Source organism: Chinchilla lanigera, unplaced genomic scaffold (assembly GCF_000276665.1).
Source record: "Chinchilla lanigera isolate Chin_1 unplaced genomic scaffold, ChiLan1.0 scaffold00109, whole genome shotgun sequence".
NCBI lineage: Eukaryota > Metazoa > Chordata > Mammalia > Rodentia > Chinchillidae > Chinchilla > Chinchilla lanigera.
This window is the reverse complement of record NW_004955510.1, coordinates 4,137,550-4,159,781: the sequence shown is the minus strand read 5'-3', so window position 1 is coordinate 4,159,781 and position 22,232 is coordinate 4,137,550.

The following is a 22,232-nucleotide window of genomic DNA, read 5'->3' as shown; positions in this document are numbered from 1 at the left end:
GGTACTGGGACCACCCCATATAGCTTGTTGTCTCTTCTTTTTTTTTTGTTTTTTTTTTTGTTGTTGTTGTTTTTGGTTTTTTCTCTGGTACCGGGAACCGAACTCATGACCTTGCGCTTGCCAGGCAGGCGCTTTTTGCCACTGAGCTAAATCCCCAGCCCCGCGTGTTGTCTCTTCAAAGTGCAATCACATCCTAAAGAAAATGTCACAGAAAACCAGGAGTAGAAATGTGCTTTGTCTGTGGCAGAATGCAGGACATCTTAATAAAAATTTCCCTAATCTTTGCCTCCTAGAGGAGCAGGATCATAAGGTCAGCCCAGATGGAGCTCTGCCTTTAGGGAAACCCTCCACAAGGAAAAAACAAGGACAATGTGGGCCCCGTGGAATAGTGAAGAGGTGTTCCTACAGGACAGCTGCACAAGGCTGAGAAAATAACTGCCTTGTGGTGCAGGACCTTCCTGCACTGAAATCCCAGTCCCTTCAGAGACTAGCAGATGACCTTAGGAAACTCAATGTCAATGTCAATAGGACCTGAGCTCTTCAGCAGATCAGACTGCAAACCACTAGAGAAGCATCTTGCATATAAAACTCCCGAAAGTATCTCAGCCAGAGCCTCAAGCAAAGAAACTGCCAAGTCAACAACCCATGAGCCTGCAGGGGGAAGACAGGTGGCCAGAAGCCCAGGGAGCCATTACATTTCTCTTCCCAGTGAATGTTTGAATACACAAAAAAGAAAAAGATCCAAGATCAGTTTGGGTATTAACAAATTGGATTGGAGTTCCCAAGCAAAACTGAAGATTTCTGAAGTAAAATTGCAAGCTTTGTCAGGTTGATAACACTCAAAGCTATGTCCAGAGACACACTGGTCTCAGCAAGAGAACTTTTCACTGAAAAACAAGAGAAATGGCAACAATGAGCTAAGAAGCTAGGCATGGTGGTCCATGCCTCTAATCCCAGCACTCAGAAGGCTGAGACTGGAGGATCGTTGTGAGTTCGAGGCCAGCCTGGGCTACAAAGTAAAATCAAGGCCAGCCTGAATGGCATAGCAAGACCCCGTCTCAGAAAAAATGAGCAAAGAATCTTGCCTGTACTGGTGCAGATGTACAAACATACACAAACACACCAACACATGTGTAGGACACATGAGCACACATGCCATGACAGAAAGGCAGATCTTCTCTTCACCATCTGTGACCCTAAACTCAGATCACAGACATAATGGCTATGAAGCATACATTGAAACATAAAACTTCAGAAGCTCCCATTGGTTGCATTATCACTTTTCACATTTCCATGTGTCCATATTGAGAATAGCTGGGAATGAAGGATCATCTTTGGAATAACCCCTGGTCTGCTGCCTAGTGGCCAAGCATTCTCCATCTCCATGGTGATGAAGGAAGCAGGGGTCATCCTTGATACTGAGCAGGTGTGAGGTGCTCACCTATAAATCTTTGAATGACTACATTAATACAGTTGGAATTATTGTTTTCAATTATCCATACAGAAATAATTCAGCCTTAAAAATTCAAGAACAGTGTAAGAATCTGAGTCTTTTAAATGGTTATTCATCTAGGACAAGATAGAAATGTCTAGATAAACTCAACAAACAAGTTTTTATAGAAAAAAAAACCTGCTATGACTTTTAAATGATAGCGGTAGTCATGATTTACTCAAAGGAATCGTTGTTTCCGGTAATAAATAACATTGTGTTCAACTTCTGTTGAACAAAACATATAACATATGAAGAGAACTTAAAATAATATGGCAAATATGTTTATGGGGTCTCCCAGAGTTTTAACAAGGAGAATCTTCCAGTTGGGAACATTAAATAGGAGAGAGTTGTGGATAAGCTTAATTGTGTCCACTTAGTAAAGCACACTTCTGGGTGTGTCTAGGTGGATCATGGAGGTGTGACCTTAGGGTCATGTCCAGTATCCCCTCCTTTCCTTTTGGTTTTTCTGCTCTGCTTCTGGCTTCCATGAACTAATAAGCATCTTTTCTTTGCTGTACCTTTCTACCATGATGTTTTTACTTTGGAGCCAGCTGACCATGCACTAAATCTTTTGAACCCTTGACCCAAATTAATTTTTTTTCCTTTAAGATGTGAGTGTCAGATATTATACCTCAGCAACAGGAAAACTAATGCAAAAAGGATGGTAGATTGCAAAGGAAGTCATCAGAAGTGTCAATTTGCACTTTCTTCTGATCTCCAAGGAGAAATGGTTGGTAAAGTCAAAATCACAAGAACTTGAAAGAAAACTTTCACATCATCCTCATGGCAATGAAAAGGAAACTGTTGTGTAAAGTTGAATACATGTACAAAGACTTTGGAAGACATTCTCAGAAATATAAGAAAAATGTCAAATTATGTAAGTTATAATACTTTAGGAAGAAAGATAATTCTCAGAAGTGTTTCCATTTTGTGTTTGGGCATGGCTCTGATGGTTAGTTCAGACGTCAGCGGTAGACTCAGCAGCCACACTGAGGCCTCTGATGGCTAAGAAAACAGTGCAGCATCTGAGACCTGACTCTAGTCAGTAGCCACAGCTACATAGAGGGATGTGGGGCCTCTTCACTGTCTTCCTGAATTATTTTTGTCTGATCCATAAAAATAGAGGTGTAACATTTATTCCACGTAATCATGATAATGATTGAATAACAGAATATACTTGAAGTGCCTGGTACCTAATAAAGGCTTGATAGATTGTGGTTGCTGTCATCTCTAGTATCAGGCTCCATTCTATGTATGAAGATAAAAGAATACAGCTTGGTACCTTCCTCAAGCACTTGCCTGGTATTTTAAATAACTGAAAGGCAATGAGTATTGATTAAAAGAGTATAACTATAGCTGCCTCAAACCTTCCCAGAGATCTGATGTGAAATAAGTCAATCATTTTGTCAGCCAGATAATCAAACTGTTATCAAAAGGAAGCACTGGATCTGTCCACTGAGGAGTGGTTAATTCAGATTGTAAAAAAAAAAACACTCAAACAATGGAAAGAAGGTACATGATGAACACAGACCTGATAGAAGGCATCCAAGTGGGCTTCACTTTGCAAAAATGGTAAGATTCTTAATAAAGGATTTCTTAGGTACTCTCAGAGTGTAGAAACAACTGTAGAACACTGATAGGTAAATGAAAGTGAATTCTCTTATATTCCATTTGCTTCTTCAAGAGCCTGGTATTTGGTGCCAGGTGCGGTGGTACACGCCTATAGTTCCAGCACTTGAGAGGCTGAGGCAGGAGGATTGTGAGTTCAAGGCCAGTTAAGGTTATATAGTGGGATTCTAGCTCAAAAATAAATTAATTAATGAAAAAGACAAAACAGAGATTAGTATTTGGACTGAGAAGAATAAAATTAGACCACCATGAGTGAAGCAGCCTTAAATTTAATACAGGAATGTAAAAGCCCCCATGCTCCCTTAGTGTCTTTGTATCTCTTCACAGAGACATTAGAACTCAAAGTACAAAGAGAAAAGGGAATCAATAAGCTTCTCTTAGTGTTTCCTGAGAAACTAAAGTAAAGTGGAAAGCTCACGATACACTGAAAATGGACAAATGTTATTCCAGTTTCCAAGGATCAGAATTCTGCAAACCATAGACAAGACTTGGCAAAGACAGTGTGCTGTCATAAAAAGAAATATAGGGTGCAAGCCAGAAAGATGAAAAATATCCCTTGGGGAAAAAGATAAATCAGTGTCCAGTGCAAGAATATGACAGACCATGGCTCAAAATTGTTTTCATGCATATGGTATCCATATGCCAGGTACTATTCTAGGTGCTTTTATATATATGATCTTTCTTAATTCCCCATAGCCAAAGGTGTCATTCTGTCCACGTTTTATAGCTATGGAAAGTGGCATACAGTGAGAAGGATTAATGAGTGAGGAATCTCTGGCCTACTTTAGAACTAAAATCACACATTCAGGGTTCTGTCCTGGGAGCATAAGCACCAGCCATTTTGGAGAAATAGAAACATCCCAGACTTGAAGGGGAGTCAGATGAAGAGACTGGAAAGGAAATCATACTTGTCATATCCAAGATAGCTTGATAGCCAGTGCAGCTCTGGGAAGGGGACATTATGGCAGGCCCCTTTCCTGACTTCCCAACAGCCCATACACTCCTTTTCCTGAAAACCACCTCCCACTGCAGACATGTGTTTGCATTCTTCTAGGTGGGAGGACCCAACCCAGACCAATGAGATTTTCTTCCAGGCGTTTGTAACTTGAAAATGTTAGTCAATCTCTGCTGTCCATTTGAACTAGGAAGTGATGAACTACTGGAGATGGTTACTCTTGGTCTTATTCATATACTCAAAAAAGGGTATGAATGGGCAACAAAAACACACCGAGGTAAGACTAGGCAGCCCTGGAGAAACAAAGAATAACTCTGGTTCTAGGATCTTTCAGTGTTTAGTGGGGAGAAAGACAGACAGACAGAGAGACATAGACATAGATATATAGATAGAAAATATATGATATACTTTCTGCTGGATGTTTCTGCAATATTGTTACTGATTCTTATAAAATCTTACCACTACTGATTAAATTAGGCTTACTGAGTGTCAAGAAATAGTAACCAAAATGGCTGGTTGAGATGACCATGCATTACTATAGCAGATATATTTTCCTCCTCAAACATGAGTCTGATGGAGAATCTTGTGATGTGTCCCAGCACATGGACCATGAATTTGTCCCAGATTATCTGAGAGTAAATAAAAGAAAATTAGGCTATGTATCTAGAGATTTTATAGACCTGGGACAAAATGAAGAACATAGAGGTGGTGGTTATATATTAAGTTTTCCTTTTGCTAAAGATCTTAACTACATATGAAAAAAAGAGTTTGAAGTACCATGAAAGACTCAGTCTCCTAACTCATGGCTGTACTTGGGAGACTGGCTGAACTGTGGGAAGAGGTGAGAAAATTTTGTAAGGATTTTACATGAAATTTTATAAGGGAAGAATGTGAGGCAATAAACTTAAAAATGAGATCAAAGATGACGATGGACCGTACTATCTAAAAGATGAAAACTTCATCAAAAAGTGCACAGCCAGAAAAGCCAGAATCCACCAGAAACAACACACACCCAAAAAAGAAAGGTTCTCAGATAAAAATAAGAGGTAAGGAAGTTAAGCTGAAAATATATTGTCATTCTGGGAAGACGACACTTTGAGAAAATTTATATAAGGCCCCTTCTTCCTTTTTCCTCCTAAAATATCCATGACATTTTCTGTCAAAGGGTAAAAAAAGTCTACATTAACACCCAAAATGTTTGACATGAAAGTTGAGCATATTTTAGATTCTGTAGCAAATGTATATTCTATCTTACAAAATTGGAAAGAATTAAAAGTTGGCACAAGCTGCCAACCCAAGTCCAGAACCATGTGTCCCAAGAGACACGGGGTCCAGTGACAGTAAGCCCGATACCATTTGGGACCCCTCGGCAATGCCTCACTGCCCAGCATCTACCTATGGATGCACAACCAACCAGGCTATGGAATCCTCATAATGGCAAGCTCAGAAAGTGGGCATGAGCCACTGGTAACTTATTTCTTCTCTTCTGAGAGACTTGGGGGAAAGTGCACCATCTGCCCTGAATGACACCCTCACACTGACACTGGATATTTCTCTGGTGACAAAAAGACAATTTCTTTTTGACTCTTGCTTGAAATAGAAAGGAAACTTCGCTCATGAGCTATATTCTCTATTTGGAAATATTTGATATTCTGAAATATGAGGAGACAGATATATTAAAATTCTTAAGTTTGGCATAGGCTTCAAACCCTAAATTAAGCAACAATACGAATCACCGTTTATTTCTGTTTAGAGGCAACTGAGATTGTAAACTTTAGCAGTGGCTCAAACGCAGCATCACTCAATCCTAGTTGAAGATGGGGATTAAATATGTCCTTTAAAAATGACCCAACCCAAATAACGATTTGGACAATTGCAGCTCTTCTAATAAGCGAGCAACCAAAACAGAACTTGAATCAGCCTCCTAGGAAACCTGACCTCTGAAAGAAAATTGAACAAAAAAAAGCAAAACAAAACAGACAAGCAACAAAAAAACAAAAATCAAGCAAAAAGTAAGACCACAAGGAGCTGTTCCTTTGGCATCTTTAAAAAAGGAACAGATTTCCCTTGAATCTCACTATGGAACCATTTAAATCAGTATTAGAAGTGGTTAATAATAAAATTGATGTTGCAGAAAAATCAATTAGTAAAGGAGAAAAGAAACATACAGAATTACAGAGAAACTAGCATCACAGGGAGAAATTTGAACAAGTATTTCCTATGTCCACATTCTGATTCTTCTGTCTACTGGAGTAGAAACGTGAAGAAAGCGCTAGTACCTGCCCTTCAGGGTCACAGCCTAGGAAGGAAGTTAGAGAAATAAATAGATAATAATCTAGATGTTATTAACTGATACCAGCTGGCTACTCCAGCATCACAAAAATACAATTTATCTTATAGCATCCACAGAGGGTGTACATAAAGATAAAAAAAAAAAAAACCACTAAAAATATCCTGGTACTTTGCAAAGAAGAAATTGTATAGCTTTAGTCTCAGGATGTACACATATCAGCACATCCCAAAACCAGGAAAAGTGGGTATTATTATCCTAAATAACAAAATTATAATTGAAACAGTCTATTGGGGGATGAAATTTATAAAACTAGCATCACAAGATATGAATAAAGCATATCGATATGCAGAGAGCTACATGGGTGTCCCCAATTATTTGCCATTTTAAACAGTACCATCACTCCATTGGGAGAACTACTGGGAAACAAAAACACAAAACAAAGAAAATACTACAATACAAATTTAAAAAGATGATAGAAATTCCAATCAAGAGGTAGAGAAAAAATATCTTTAAAGTTATAAAATGCCTCTTCGTTCATATGTTGTTGGCATAGGTAAGGCTTTTCCTGGTTAAATGGTAGTTTGCTAGTAACATTGTGAACTATTAAAGAAGAAAGAAAGTTTTTTTAAAAGTCTGAGAGTAAAAGAACATTTGAAAATAAGCAAAATTTGAAATTGCCATAGTGAAAATTCAATAGAGGAGCTGGCTGTGGTGGGTTACATCTGTAATCTCAGCATTTTGGAAGGCTTACAAATTCAAGCCCAACCCAGACAATTTAGTGACTTACTGAGTGACTTATTGAACTCTGTCTCAAAATTTAAAATAAAATTTAAAATGGCTGAAGATGTAGCTCAATGAGAAGGCCCTAGTTTAATCCGCAGTACTACTATAGTAAGTAAATAAATAAATAATTCAATATAGGAGTTGTCGTAGGAAATACACAAAGCTAAGGACAGATGGCCCAAACTCTCCCACTGAATGCAGCTATAAAACTTAGACAAAATGCGTGGAATGATTATTTCAGAAAGCTGAGAAGTATATACCAGCAGGCAATTTAGTGGAGAAGACCAGAACCCAAAGTTCAAAACCCAAAGTTCAAAACCCAAAGTTTAAAATCCAAAGTTTAAAAAAATTGTTAAATGGCCTCATTTCCGAACCTAGTGGGAAATGTACCATGTTTCTCCTGTGGCATTACATTCATCTGAAAAACTGATTCAAAACCCAATGGGCACTATAGTGTATGGAAAACTCCAGGGGAGGCTGTCAGTTCTAGCCCAACAAGCAGAAGAGGGAATTCTTAAACACAGAAAGAACATACAAGCCTTCAGGTAATTTCCCCTTTCCATTTTCTTGGGCTCCAGACTTTAAGCAAACTCTGGTGGTGGCAATAGTCATAGAAATGAGAGAGGAACCGAATCCACATGATCTAGAGAGTTTTAGTCTCAGAGGTGAGTCTAACACCCATAGATCCTTTTATTTTCTGCCCTTCCTGCTCTGCTCTTGCTCTTGCTGCTTATTTCTGGGTACAAAAGCAGTTGCAAGAAGTTTCTGCACATAGCAGAAAAGGTAACTAAAGCACCAGTTTGCTGACCAAAGAATTAAAATGGAATTTCTAAAGAACCAGAAGTTAAACAGCCAAGAAACTGTACAGAGGTAAAAGCACAGGAAATAGGGCTCATAAGTTGTTTTTTATTTGTTTCTCTTAAGTAAACTTCTGAGCTCATTCAAAGGTTAAATATGAATGGGCAAGGCTAAGAATATGACAACTGGACTAATGAATAGATTGTGGTCCAGGGCTCAGACTAACTGGCAGCGTCTGATGCCATCTCTGCGAAGGGCTGGGAAACTGAATGACTTGGAATCACAGAACCACAGAAGGTGGACTGGAATGTGCAGCTGGACCCTAAGCAAGTTGATTATCTGCTAAAAAGTAAATATAACATTTCTTATAGGTTCTCTGAAAGACCCAGATCTCATAATACAATATTCAAAATACCCACAACACAATCCAAAATTACTCAGTATGTAAAGAACCAGAAAAAAATATCAACTCAGATGGGAGCAAAAAAAAAAAAAAAATCAAAGATACTAATCTAAGATAAAAGATGGAAAACAGATGCTAACCCAAGATAAAAGATGTAAAATAGTCAACAAAGAATTCAAAGCAGCTACTATAAAAATGTGCACCAAATAATTGCTAACATTAATAGAGGAGATGGAAGTACAAAGTTAGAATAAGAAATAGAAGATATATCACCAGCAGAGTAAAAAGAAAACCCACAAACTTGGAAAAAAATTTAGCTGATTGTCCCTCAGACAAAGGGCTTCTATCTAGAACATATAAAGAATTAAAAAATATCAGCCCCTCCAAATTCAAAGACCCAATCCAAAAATGGGCAGCTGAGATGAATACACACTTCTCAGACAAGGACATACAAATGGCAAATAAATATATGAGAAAATGTTCAACATCATTAGTCATACGAGAAATGCAAATTAAAACAACACTGAGATTCCACCTTACCCCAGTAAGAATGGCTAGCATTAAGAAATCAGCCAATAACAAATGCTGGCGAGGCTGTGGAGAAATAGGAACCCTTCTCCACTGCTGGTGGGAATGCAGACTGGTGAAACCACTGTGGAAATCAGTTTGGAGATTCCTCTGAAAACTAGGGCTAGAGGTCCCATTCAACCCAGCTATCCCCCTGCTGGGTATTTTCCCAGAAGATCTAAAAACATCATATCACAGTGATATATGTGCACCTATGTTCATAGCAGCACAATTTGTAATTGCTAAAATGTGGAAGCAACCCAAATGTCCATCCACTGAGGATTGGATAAGAAAATTGTGGAACTTTACTAGTGTAAAACCTGAAAGAGTTAATTTAAACTAGGTGATATGATAGACATTGTGAATTGATAGGAAAGCACTCAAAGGTAAAGGGTAACTGGGATGTGGGAAAAGAGAAGGGAAAGAAGGAAAAAGTTTATATGTATGTATATGCAGGATAGTTAACATGGCTGTTCTACTGTCTTGTATTTCTTTGCTGAAAGAAACTGTCAATGAGTCCTTGGTTGATCAGCTTTGCATGTCTGTATCTGTTTTCATGATAAACCACTTTGAAGATATCAATATGTAATACAACAAGCATTGTTAATTCCCTACCACTTTGTTTGTAACTCCGTACTGTCTGTACTGTTCCTTTGTTATTTTGTAAAATGTTGTCTGTCTGTTAATATTTTCCTCCTTTTATTTAAAAAAAAAGAAATACAAGATATAAAAAAAGAACCAAATTGAGGTATTATAACAAGAAATAAATAAATAAAATAACTAAAAACAAAACAAAAATATCATTAAATGGCCTCATAGCAGAATGGAGATAATAGAGGAAATAATCTATAAATCCAAAGAGAAGGTGGATTAAAAAACAACAGAGCCCCAAGAACATGTGGGATAACAGCAAAAGGTCTAATATGTTGTCACTGAAGTCCCAGAGAAGAGTGTAGAAATTAGAAAACAATTTGGAGAATTAATGGCTGAAAGTTGCTGTTCAGCAAGAAACATAAATTTACAGATTCAAAATATTCACCAAGCCACAAAGTTGACAAACCCAAAGAAATCTATGCTCTGAGACACATAATCAAACCTCTAAGCACTAAAGCCAACAAAAATAAACCTTGAAACTGATAGCGTCAAGCACCGTCTCACCTATAGGGAACAATAACCCTAGTGACTGTCCACTTGCCGTCAGAAACCATGGAAACCAGAAATGGCACAACTTTTTGAGGCACTAAGAAGAAATAACCGTTAACCCGTGGAAATATCCTTTGGACACACAGATAAAATGCAAACATTCTTAGACAAAGGAACCTAAGAAAATTCTTTGACAGTGGAACTGCTTTAGAAAAGCTATTAATGAAGGTTTTTCAGAAAGAAGTAAAATAATACCAGAAAGAAAGCTGGAACATATAGAAAGAAGCAATAATAATAATAATAATTATTATTATTATTATTATTATAATGATAATAATAAATAAAATGATTTCTGGATAAACATAATAGACTATTTCCTCTTGAGAGCCTTAAGCGTGTTTCATGGTTGAAAGTTAAAATTATAACATTTTCACAAAGGGTTTTGAAAGCATATAATAGTAAAGTATCATAATTATAACATCAAAAGGAAGGCATTGATGCCTATAATGTTGCCATGATCCCATCACCTCTCCAGGGCTCTCTGAGTCCAGTCAGGTTGACAGTTAAAATGAACTGCCACACCCAATCATAAACAAAATCAGAAAGCTGCATATGATGTGAAGGAAAATAGAAACACAAAGTATTCAGACTTGTAAAATGAAGCACCAAGAAATAAACTCTAGCACTAAGTGATTATATTAAAACAGAGATGTACCAATTATTAACTTATTGCATTTTCTCTCCACATTTGCAGTTTGGTAAGTGTGCTGTGATAAAAGAAAGATTTAATTTAAATATCTTTCTTTTAAGCATGGAGGGGGCTCTCATGAGGTTTCCAGTTCCTGCACAAGAGAAGGCCAAAGACTGGATTAAGTGTGTAAATGTGGGGACATCGGTGGGGCTCTCTGTCCCTGAATGTATGATCATGCAGCATCCTGTAGCATCAGCCTGATGATAACATTCCTGCCATCATCTTGATACAAAAACTGATGCCCTTCAGGTTTCCTACCTGCACCTTTAAACCTTCAGACTTCCTGCCAAGACCAAGGGCCTCCTATTTGCAGATTGTAAAGGCCTCTCACCGGTCCCTAGGTGGCCTACCTGCACCCCAAGGGGCAACCACACCAGCGCTCTCTTCAGACGATACATAGCTCATGTGCACCATAGAAATTTCCTGCTTCCACTTCACACCAAAGCTATAGGTCCTGATGGCTCACAAGTCACTTGCATCCACAAGGTGGCCTTCTGGTTTCCCAGTTACTGCAAACATTTCACCTGGTTGACTAGCCAGCAAACTTCTCTTCTGTCTAATGAACTGAACTATGCTTTTTGCACTGAGGGCTCAACACTTTCCAAATTTGCTCTTCCTTCGTGCAGTGAAGTGAGAACAAGAGGTTTGAAGCTAAACAAGTAAAAGTATGACTACAAGGAAGTAGCATAGAATGGGTTTCTTTTAGGTGGCACTTTGACGCTTCACCTGAAAACAGAATCCTATTCCCCAAAAGGATTAAAAGGAAAGGAAACCCATGGGGAGAACGGAAGCAGAGAGGGAGCTTACCTGTCTAAGCAATGTCATCTAGGCACAAGGTAGGGGTCTCCAGATCAGACAGCTCTAAAGGTTTATCTTATCAACGCCTGACAGATGTTGAAGCAATGTGAATTTGTGGCACATGCAAAGCAGGTAGGTACTGACTAAAATATGCTTACTTGGCCTGTGTTTAAAACAATTGGATGTATAAAATTTATTTTTGTACCATCAAACTTTTGAACTGATTATTTCAACTCCTATGCAGAAGCAAAAAACATAAGAGCCAAAACACAGAGGCCAATTTTGGCTCATTTTTAAAACAACTGAATTTTATATATCTCAGCCCAAATGTATCATATGGAGTTGCCATATTTTTTACAGTTACTTTTATCATACTGTAATAATTTTTATATTACTTACCTATTTAACTTCTATATGGTTTTCACCTCTTTGTACCTCTTAATAAAAACTAGATTGAATGAAAAGTAAAGTTTTGGAGCTGGGGATTTAGCTCAGTGACACAGCTCCTGCCTGGCAAACATAAGGTTATGAGTTCAATACCTGGTACCAGAAAAAAAAAAGGTAAAGTTTTGCAATCAATGATTAAACTTCCATTTTATGAATCTAATGAAAGAAGAGAAAACTAAACCCAAAACATGCATAAGGAAAGGAAATGGTAAAGGTAAGAGCAAAAATCAATGATATTTTTATACAAAATCACTGAAACCAAAATATAGCTCCTAAAATATATATATATATATGGCTCCTTGAGATGATCAATAAAATTGATAAACTCCTATTCAAATGCTTCAGGAATTTTAAAAGCCACAAAATTACCAGTATCAATTTGAGTCACTTGTAGGAAAATGAATATGCCTTGAGACCGTAATGTTAGGTGAAATAAATCAGGCCCACAAGCACAGTTTCTCTTGTATGAGAAGCCAACTGTATAAATAAGGAGCAAAATAAAGGACAGATAATAGGAAGTGGGGAGACAGATCATTCTCAAAGAGGAAGGGGATCGAGAGATGGAGAGAGGGAGGAGGGAAGGGAAAGAAGGGAATGAAAAAAAGAACTGAGATGTGTTATGTACATGCACCAACTCCACAAGCGAATATAAATATTATGCATTGCAAACATGTACAAAGAAGGAAGAGAATGAAGAGATGGAAGGGGGAGGGAAGAGCAATGGGATGAAAAAAGGAATTCAGATGTGTTATGTACATGTATCAAGTCCTCAAAAGGAAGGTAAACATTATATACTAATCAACAAAGATGAATGTGGCGATCTCACTAAAAGAGAGATTGCAAAACAGTAAGGCAATATAAATAATTTTAAAGTAATAAATTCAACAACTTAATGAAATGGTCAAATAAAATATAAAAGAACATGAAAATATATAACGTACAAATCTAAGAAGATAAGTGAAAATGTGTAGAGTTAACATTTCTTTTATTTTTTTGGTATCAGGAATAGAACTCACTACCTTGTACTTGTCAGACAGGTGCTATGTGGCTGAGCTATATCCCCAGCTCCTAGGGTTAATAATATAAAATACTGGTAAAAATGAAAATATTTAAGTAAATAGTAGTACCTATTATGGGAAAGACTGGAAAGTTCACGTTTTTGAAGATGTTACTTCTCAATTATTCTATGGGCTTAAAGTAATCTGAGTAAAAATTTCACAGGACAATCATTTTATTTTGTGTTTGATAAATCAGCAGCCCCATTCTTATATGTTTAAAAAGGTACTATAATAGGTCCATTGTGAAAAAAAAGAAACAAAGTTAGTAAATTATACTACCTGATTTGAAGACTGATAAGCCTATAGTAATCAAGACAGTTCTGTATTGGTGAAAGAAAAGACACACATACTAATGGATCAGAATAATGAGCCCAGAAAAAACCTCAGATCAAGTACATATGGCAACACTTGTTAGAACTATGTGGAGAAATGGAGAAAACTACTGTTAGAATCATAGACTTCAACATATCTCTATCATTAATGGACAGAGCAGTAGGTAAAAAATCAGAAAAAACATAACCTGAAAAGTACCATCAATCAACTAGATCTAATCGACAACAACAGTAGAAAGCATAGTTCTCAAGCTCAAATGAGACATTCACCAAGACTGAACACAGTCATGCCCATAATTCACAAGTGAATTCTACCAAACACTTCAAGAAAGATAATACCAATAATATACAACTTCTTCCAGAAAATAAAGGCATAAGAAACAGTTATTTAATGAAGCCAGCCTAACACAACCAGGTAAGAACACTATAGAAAGGACAACTAAAGATCAGTATTGCCAAGTGTGGTGGTGCGCATCTGTAATCCCAGCACTCAGGAAGCTGAGGCAGAAGGATCGCTGGGAGATTGAGGCCAGCCTGGGCTAAAAGTGAGTTCAAGGCCAGCCTGAACTACATAGCAAAACCCTGTCTCAAAAAGATAACAATAAATAAATAAATAAGTAAACATAAGTGTCTTCCATGAACATACAAACTGTGATGGAAAAATGTAATGAATGTTTAATTTTTTTAAATGTTTATAGTAAAAGACACATTGCCATTATTCTCAGTCAAAATACTCCCCTGTGCCTGAAACACATTTATGTCGTTAGTCTTTCTACCCTATGAAGTAGTTCTGGAACGCATTTCTCATGACTGTCCCTAGCTACACTGTCGTGCCTGACTTAACATCCTGAATCAATTCAAAACATTTACCTTTCAGGGTCATTTTGACCCTGGAGAATAGGCAAACATACAGCGCCAGATCCAGTGTATGGGGGAACATCCTAGGGTTTCTACCAGCATGCCTTTCCACTGATGACATGCAGCAGTAGCAATCACCATATTTTTATCTTACTCATAAAGAATTGAAAAAGGACTTCTAAAACTGCTTAAGAAAGGGACAAGCATGATGAGATAAGTGTGTCCAAAGTAAGGGGAAATATTTTAAGTAAGATTGAAGGTAACCATTTTGTATTATAAAAATTCAATTTAAACATTAGATTTTAATCACACCTTAACATGCATGCAAAAAGCCTCAACAAAATACTAGCAGATTGAATTGAACAACTATAAAAAGAATAATGCACCATAACAACTCAGACTTCATTCTACATACACAAGGTGATTATGAACTTTTCATCTGTCAGTTAAGGTAATATGTCACATCAACAAGAAGAAAAATCACATGATCCTATACAAAATTCAAGAAAAGAATTTGACAAAATCCAACACTCACTCATGATTTAAAAATAATTTCATCAAACCAGAAGTATCAGAGAAATTCCTGAACTTGATTTTATAAAACAATATACAGAAAACTTACAACTAAAAGTATACTTACTAGTGAGAAACTAGTGATTTCTCAGTAAAAATAGGAACAAAGATTTCCTTTCTCATTGCTCCTACACAGCTTCGTATTTCTTTCAGATCCTAGCTAGTGAAATATGACAAGAAAAGGAAATAAAAGTTATGCACCTTGGGAAGGGGAGAAATATGATTATTTTTATTCACAGATGGAATGATTACTTATGTAGAAAATCTCAAACAATCAGTAAAAAAGAAACTCTTAGAATCAATTTGCTCTTACAGGAAGGTTGGAGTATGTTACACTAATACACAAAAGTCTATTGTGTGTTAGTTTTTTTATATAAAACCAATAAATAATTGAAATTTTAAATTCATTTCAACACCAAACTAAGCAAAGTACTTTGGAACAGATCTCTTGAAATATATAAGATCAATAAAAACAAATCTACCAAAATCTAATAAAAGAGATCAAAGAAGATATAAATAAATGGTTACATTCTTCATGTTGAAACATAGAGAATGTGTATTGTTAAGGTAACAGTTCTTTCTAAACTGATCTATGGATTCAATCAAAATAACAACAAGATATTTTGTGGATATTTTGTGATTCTAAAGTTTGCATGGGAAGGCAAAAAAAATCCAGAGAAACTCATGCCAGACTGAGGAACAGAGTCTAAGGACAGACATTACTCAATTTCAAAAACTACTATAAATTATAATACTTGACAGTGTGCTGTTGATGAGAGAATAGACTAGTGAAATAAATAGATAGCCCACAAATACAGATGCATAACCATACATACACAAAAACTCACAATACACAGTCAATTCATCTTCAACTAAGAAAAAAAAGTTAAGGTAATTCAATGGATAACTTTCAACAAATGGTGCTACAACTAGTTATCAACATGCACAAGATGAATCTAGACACTGAGTTTATACCTTTATCACAAATTAGCTCAGAAATGATCATAGAACAAAATGTGTAACATACAACTATAACACTCCAGAAATAACATAGGAAGAAAATTTGGGGCAACTTTAGCAATGTTTTTAGATATATAGTAACACCAAAACCATGGTCCATGAAAGAAAGCATAGAAGAGTTGGACTTCATACAATTAAAAATTTCTGCCTTACAAAATATATAATTAAGTGAGTTAAAAGGCAAATCACAGACAGGGAAAAATTATTTGCAAAATATTTATGAAAATAATTGAAAGACACATTCAGAGTTCAAAATACATGAAGACCTAAAAACTCAACAATAAGAACATAACCAAGTTTCAAAAATGGTAAAGAGCAACTGGGATGAGGGAAAAGAGAGAAGAAAGAAGGGGGAAATTATGTATGTATGTATATACAGGGTAGCTAACATTGTTGTACTACTTCCTTTCGCTTTGCTGAAAGGAACAGTTAATGATTAATTATTTGATCAATCTTGCATGTCTCTATCTGTTTTCCTGAGTAACCACTTTGAAGATATCAATATGTAATACAACCATTATTAATTTCCTGTCATCTTGTCTGTAATTCAGTATTGCTTGTATTGTTCTTGTGCTATTTTGTAAATGGATGTCTGTTTGTTAATATGTTTTCCTTCTTTTAATTTTTTTAAAAAAGGACAAATATCTGTACTAGTACTTCACCAAAGATGACATACAAGTGGCAAATAAGCAAACAAAAGGTGCTTAACACCCTGTATCATTCTATAGTTGGAAAGAAATTCCACTGCATACCTATTAGAATGACTAAAAAATAGTTTTGAAATACTGACAATACCAAATGAGAGTGAGTACATGGAGCAACAGGAGCAGAAATTTCTCTTCATTTGATGGGAAGGCAAAATGGTATAACCACCTTGGAAAGTGGGTTGGAAGTGTCTTACAAACCTCAACTTCTTACTATAAGTCTAGCAATTGCATTTCTAAGTACACAAATGAATTAAAATTTCATATCCACACAACAACCTACATATAAACATTTCTAGCACCTTTATTAAGAATTGACAGAACCTGGAAACAACCAAATTTTCCATCAAAAGTTGAATGGATAAACAAACCATTTTGTGTTCATGCAATGGAAAGTGTTCAGTGATAAAAAGAAATAAGCCAGACTAACAAAGACATGAAAGAGCCCAATCCATATTGCTTAGTGAAAGAATCAGTCTGAAAAGTCTGCACATTGTACATTTCTAATTCTATGGCATTCTGGAAACAAAAACTGTAAACACCATACAAAAGACCAGTGATTTCCAAGGTTTGGGAGATGATAGAGAACGAATAGGTGATGCATATGGCCCGGGAGCTATGCTGCATGGTCCTGAATGGATGGGTACACGATATTATGTATTTGTCAAACTATACAATGCACAGCACAGAATGAATGCTAAGATAATCTATGGTCTGTATTTAATAGCAATATATAAATACTCTGGTTTGCCCATTGTAACAATTGTATCACACTTATACATGTTGGTAATGCCAGAAAAAACTGAGGTAGACTAAAAATATATTAGAATTCATGATGCTGCCAGTTCATTTTCTGTAAATGTAAAAGTGTTCCAAAAATATTTATTTAAAAGAAAGAGACAAATCACAGACTAGGAGAAAATATGTGCAGATCAGATATTTTTTGAAGAACTTAATTTGGAAAACAATTCTCAAAGTCAATTGTAAGGAACTAAATAGCCTAATATAAATGGCAGGGATATTTAAACCACAAGTCACTAAAGTACATATTCAAATAACAAGCAAGAATATTAAAGATACTAAACATTACCCATTGCTAAGGAACTATGAGTGGAAGCAACAATGAAATGCAAGTGCACACTTACTAGAATGGCTCGTATTAACCAAAAAGACTAACAGTACCAAGTTTGCTCCACCCCTAAATATTTATCCAAGAAAAATGAAAATACATGTTTGAGAAAAACTGGTAACAAATGTTGACAGTGGCTTCATTCAGAATCACCAAAGCCATAAAATACCCAGAAGTCCTCCAATAGGCAAATACATAAACTGTAGTTCATTGGATTGATGGAACTCATCAATAAAAAATTACTGATAATCATGTCATAGATGAATCTCAAATGTTATTCTAAGTAATGCAAGCCAATCTCAAAATATTGCGTACTGTATGATTCCACTTATAATGACAATTTTAGGTCAAAAATAGAGAGACAGAAAACAGATAAGCAGCTGTCAGGATATGGTTGTGAGGGAAAAGTTGACAACAAATGGCCCGAGGTAACTTCTTGGGGTGACATAAATGCTCCACATCTTGATTTTATTGGTGGTTCCACGACTGTGCATTTGTCAAGCACACAGCAGTCTATGCTAAAGAGTTTTAACTTGATGTGCAGGCACTAGTACAGAAACTAAGGAAAGAGTGGGGCTTCTTGTTGCAGTGACTGGTGCTCCATCTCCTGCTTCTCTATTCTTGACCTCTGACTACCAAGGTTAAGCAGTCCCTTCCTTGTTTGTTCAAATATTTTGGCTCTGGGGCTGACTTGTCCTGTTAATCATATCCACAAACTTCTGCAGGTCAGTTCTCCTTAGCTGTTCTCCCAACCTTGCCACTCCACCCATCTCTGCCACCTGCTTCTGACTGCCTGACCGCTTGTGCTTTGTGCTGAGGGAAGGCTTCATTGCTGTGTTATGAGTGGCCTGAATTAGGTGGCAGTCCCTTCAACTATAGAGCCCAGCCTGCAGAGGAGAGCCACGTTTGCACTTTTAGTGACACTAGTGTCCCTCTTACCAGTGCATGCCAGGTGGCCTTAGTGAATATATGTACCCAATGCCTTCTCATAGAACATAATTCTCTGGTGATCTTTTAGTCTTAAATAATATATCCATCGCAGCATGCACACATCCCCAAGTCTGTTAATCCCTTCCTGTACCATCTGCTGCAGAAATTCAGGAACTGCACCATCATTTGCTGTAGGAAGATGGGTTTTCCCATACTTCTAGGTGTCCCCTTAGCAACAGTTTGCAACAATTCCTATGCTTCTCCATAGCATTAAATCCTGTATCCCATGGCAATTGTTTTACTCTGGCCTCTTTGGCTAACTACATTCAAAATTTAGAGGCACAGATGCCCCCATCCCAGCTCCTCACTATGTACAGGTGCTGTCCTGTATTCTGAGGCCCACAAATCCCTTTGGAGTATAATGCAACTTGGTGCTGGTTATAGGCCCTGCAGCTAGGAGAAGATGAGGATCAGCTCTTGAGGTGGTAATCATTCCTTTGGGAGAGGAAAGTGACTCTGTATTATGAATATGAATTGGATTGGAGAAGTAGAGGCTCTTAATAAGGAGTATTGGGGAACTTCTGTAAGCTCATAAGATTTATGGTAATCCAGGGAATCCAATTCTTTAAGGATGTCCATAGAAAATGTCCCATCCTCTGTATCAGATCTTCAGCTGTGTTTTCAACTCTTCCTTGCTCAATGCATTTGTTTTGTAGGCTGCCAAAGGCACCCTGTGATGCTAACATTTAATATTCAATTGCATGTTAATTTCTCTCAGCTTTTCATTAGCTATTTATAGGGTGTCCATAAAATTCAGTAACAACCAACCATTTTGTTATCCTAATATTTTTCATTCCCCTACTATGTATTCCAAAAGCCTGAATCAAAGCACTGATCAGTGCCTGCTCCTACACTGAGGCACTCTTCCAAGCTACCATACTGAGGTTTTAGCATCTGGCCACCAGAATCTGTCCCTGTACCACCTACCTCCTTGCATGGGGTCTGACTGCTGGCTAGGCAGTGATCCAGTCACAAAACTCCCACACTACTTGCTTGGTAGGAGCCAACAGGGCCAATTAGAGAACAGACTGGGAGATGAAGACAAAAGTTTAAAGGATGGACAGGGCGAAGATAATTATGGGGATGAGAGTGGGTTGGAGGACAGGTCAGATAGCAGGCCAAAGTGAGGATATCTATGCCAGCTCAGCAGGGGCTCCAGAGAAAAAATGTATAACAATTTCCTGTCCGAAAGAAATTACTAAACCTGTGTACAACTGCATTGCTTGACGGTTGGTTGAAGTCTACCATGAGAAGGGCACAACTTCTACCTCTGCTCTCTTTATTTATTGACTGGGGCTGTCTCAAAAAGAGCCTGGCCTCCATTCAAAAGCCAAGGTAGACTCCAAAAGACCTAATATCTGGAAGCTGTCCACCAACCACACTCCCCATATCTGCCAATCGATCATTCCACTAAAGAAGAGCCCCATGTTTACCATAGCCAAGAAGACATTTTTTAAGTGAAGGATAAGAATAAAACCCCAGATCTTTGAGCACTGCGTACCAATGCCTATATAATAAAGCTGTAAAATGCAAGCGTTATGTAGAAATAATAATAGGCAAATACATTAATGAAACAAAATAGAGCTCAGTAATAGAACCACACTTATGCCCTCAATTAATTCTTCAAAGAACACTAATGTATTGAAGAGGAGATAGGAAAATCTTTTCAACAGTGGATACTCCTTAAAATAAAATAGATCTTAATATCTGCCTCACACCTTATACAAAATTATTTTGAATAGATCAAAGACCTAAATTTAAAATCCAAAGTCATAAGGCTCCTGGAAGAAAACATAAGAGAATGTCTCTGCAGCAGGAAGAAGGGAAAGATTTCTTAGATAGGACCCAAAGAGCAATAAAGTATAAAAAGGAAAATTGATACATTAGACTGAATTAAAATTTAAAGCTTTTGCTCATCAAAAACACCACAAAAGAAAATAGGAAACTGACAGGCTGAAGACAATGCAGCCACGTGTATCCTGATAAATAGCTCATATCAACAGAATACAGATAAAGACACAGATAGTAATAAAAGAGAAAAGAAATTTTAAAATGGGCAAAAGTCTGAAATTCTTCATGATGTAATATACGTGAATAACTAATAACTATAATAAAAATTTCTCAGTATCATTAGACATTAGGGAAAACTCAAATTTAAAATATAGTAGGATATTATTGCACAACCATCAAAGTGGCTAAAAAACATTTTTTATTTTAATGACATTGAATGTTGACAAGGATGTGAAACTACTAGAATTCTCATACGTTACTAAAGGAAGTGCAAAATAGCCCAACCACTTTGCAAAACAATTGGTTGGCTTCTTTTAAACATATACCTACTCTGTTGTTAATCTATTTACCGAAGAACAATGAAAACATAGGTTCACATGCAGACTTGTACAAGAATGCATTTAGTAGCAGCTTTTTTCATAATAATCACACACTGGAAATAATCCAAATGACCATCAAAACAAGAATAGATATTCAACTAGGCTTATTCAGACTCTATAGAATTACCCAGCAATAAGGAACTCACTACAAAACAACACTGAGATGGACTCAAAACAACACTGAGAAAAAGGATCCAGACATCCAGGAGTACATGTTGCATTATTCCATTAACATGCATTCCAGCACAGGTGCATTGTACAGCCAAAGCAATAAGCTAAGTTGTTGCCTCCATGATAGAGAGCAAGGATTGTCTGGGAAGGGATCAGAGAGAACTTCCTGGGATAATCAAATGTTATGTATCTTAATGTCTATGTGTTACACAACTGTATGCACTTGTAAAAACTTCAACTGCACATTTCAGGATTACATTTTACTGCATCTGAACTATATCACAGTATTTTGAAAGAAAGAAACTATACACACACACACACACACACACACACACACACACACACAATGCAATGGCATAATGACTCAACAGAATGGCTAAAATTAAAAAGTCAATAGCAAGTGTTATCGTGGATATGCAGCAATATACAACCAACTGAGAGGAAACTTAATACAAAGCCTTTAGAAAACAGTGCCAAAGTTTAACATGTGTACTGAACAGCATACTTATTTTGATTCCAATTCCAATTATTGGAAGAGTTCCAATAGACGTATGTGTGTAAGAAATGTGTGTGTCAATGATATTTCTATCAACATTCTAGTACATAAAGATTCACCAAAGAGTATACACTAAAACTACTCAAATGGTCATCAAAATAGAATAAAATGGAATATTACACAGAAGTAAGCATGAACAATCTACAATGAAATGGAAGAATGTGACTAACTCTCAAAGATAATGCTAACCAAGAAGCCACACATGCATATTTGTTATGGTTTGTGTCTAGATGTCCCTCAAAGCTTCATGTAGTCATAGGGTTTTTTCAGAGATGGCTGAATCTAGTGTGTGATTGATTCATAATACAATGCTGGGATTAAGGGTGCTGGGATTAAGGGTGAGTGATTGCTGGATCAGGCCACTGATTGAATTGGAACAGCCCTAATCCCAG